The sequence below is a fragment of the Corylus avellana genome, chromosome ca3 (assembly GCF_901000735.1).
Source record: "Corylus avellana chromosome ca3, CavTom2PMs-1.0".
Taxonomy (NCBI): Eukaryota; Viridiplantae; Streptophyta; class Magnoliopsida; order Fagales; family Betulaceae; genus Corylus; species Corylus avellana.
The window spans coordinates 7,778,167-7,779,831 of record NC_081543.1 but is presented as its reverse complement, the minus strand read 5'-3'; positions in this window follow the sequence as shown (position 1 = coordinate 7,779,831).

Here is a 1,665-nt window from a genome sequence, read left to right as displayed (position 1 = left end):
CTTTTCTCTTCTTTTTTCATGACAAGAAGATGGCCTGTAAATCTTCTTGTCCTTTTTTTTCTGGGGATTCGATGGCATTTGAAGCACATTAATGAATTAGGCTTTCCGTTTGCTAAGGAAAAAAAAAATTGCAAAAGGGTTTGTGTGTGTGTGGGAATAGGAGGGAGTTAGACAAGTTTTTTTTTTCTTCTGGATTTTCATTAAATTTGGGGCAACACAAGTTTGACACGTCTTGATTGAGCATGATAGTGATCCGCTATCAATATGTTAAAGACACAGTTGAGTAGTTTCCATGAAAACATTGATCATAGTAGGGCCCCTAAAAAAACAAAGGATGTCACTTTTAACAAGAAATTAATGTTTTTTAATCTTATTTTGGTACTTTTAAATGTGGCAATTCGGGTTAACCCTTGTTATTAAAAAAATTTTGCTACAATACTGGTTTAGTTTTTATCCAACTTAAATCAGAAATAAAAGATATAAAATATTTTTTCGTTGGTATTTGGCGCTTGCGTAAAATCATAAGCATTTTTTTATATATATTTTTTCATTCATTTATATTAAACTTTAAATTACGATAATGTCTTGGCGAGGCCTTCACCAGGTCCAAGCAAGTCTCGACTGGGTCATCGCTGTTTTCCAACCCAGTCTCAACGAATACCGAATGGATCCCAATGTTGGCCCGGCGGGGTCTTGGAGAATTCTGGTGGTGGCCTGATAGAATCCTGACAAATTCTCGACGTGCCCCAATTAGGTCCCAACGGGTCTCGACTAGGTCCCAACGAAGTCTTGGTGGTGTCCAGGCATGTTCCGATGGTGGCTTGGTGTCCTGGACAGGTCCCAACGTTGGCTTGGTGGAGTCCTGACGATGTTCTAGTTGGGCTGTCGATTTAAGAATAAAAATATCAAACTCAGAAAATGGTTTGCCGTTCTCAAAAATGGAAACTATTTTAGGGAAATTAACAAAAGTTTTTTGGTCAAATTGAAAATATTTTCAATCACACCAACCACTAAAAAATACGAAAAATATTTTTCAGAAATTGTTTTACGTTGAACCAACATAACCAATTTCACTTAAGGACCATGGGGGTATGGCGGTACTCTAATGAACATAGAAAATTGTTAAACGATTTTTATATGAATATGATGGTAGTTTTTTTTAGTCTTTTGTTTGGGTTATTAGTGATTACATCTACTGCAAACCACAATCTCCACCATCAACACACTCTTCCTCCTCGGCCCACGAGACTTTAAATGACTTGTAAGCATGGAATGTAAATCACATCAGATGACAACTAAATGGTGCAACCCATGGTTTGGCTAAGAAAACTTTATCTTTGAGTTTAGAAAACGGCTTTATTGATGAAGTTCCCCTTTGTATATATGATATCATCTCTGTAGAGTGTTATGCTTAAGTTGTTTTATTAATAAGATCCGCTCAATTTCTCTAAAAAAATTTAAAAAAAAAAAAAAACACACACACACACTCTTCCTCCTCTATCATCGGCCTCCGCTTAACCAGCGGCGGATATAAGGGGGGGGGCCCCCCACCCCCTTCCCTCCAAAATAAATTTTGCAATATTTTTTTTCTAAGGGTTATTTTTGTAGTTTTCTTGACCCTAACCCCTACTTCTGATTCTCGTGCCCCTACTCTTCTTCTTCTTG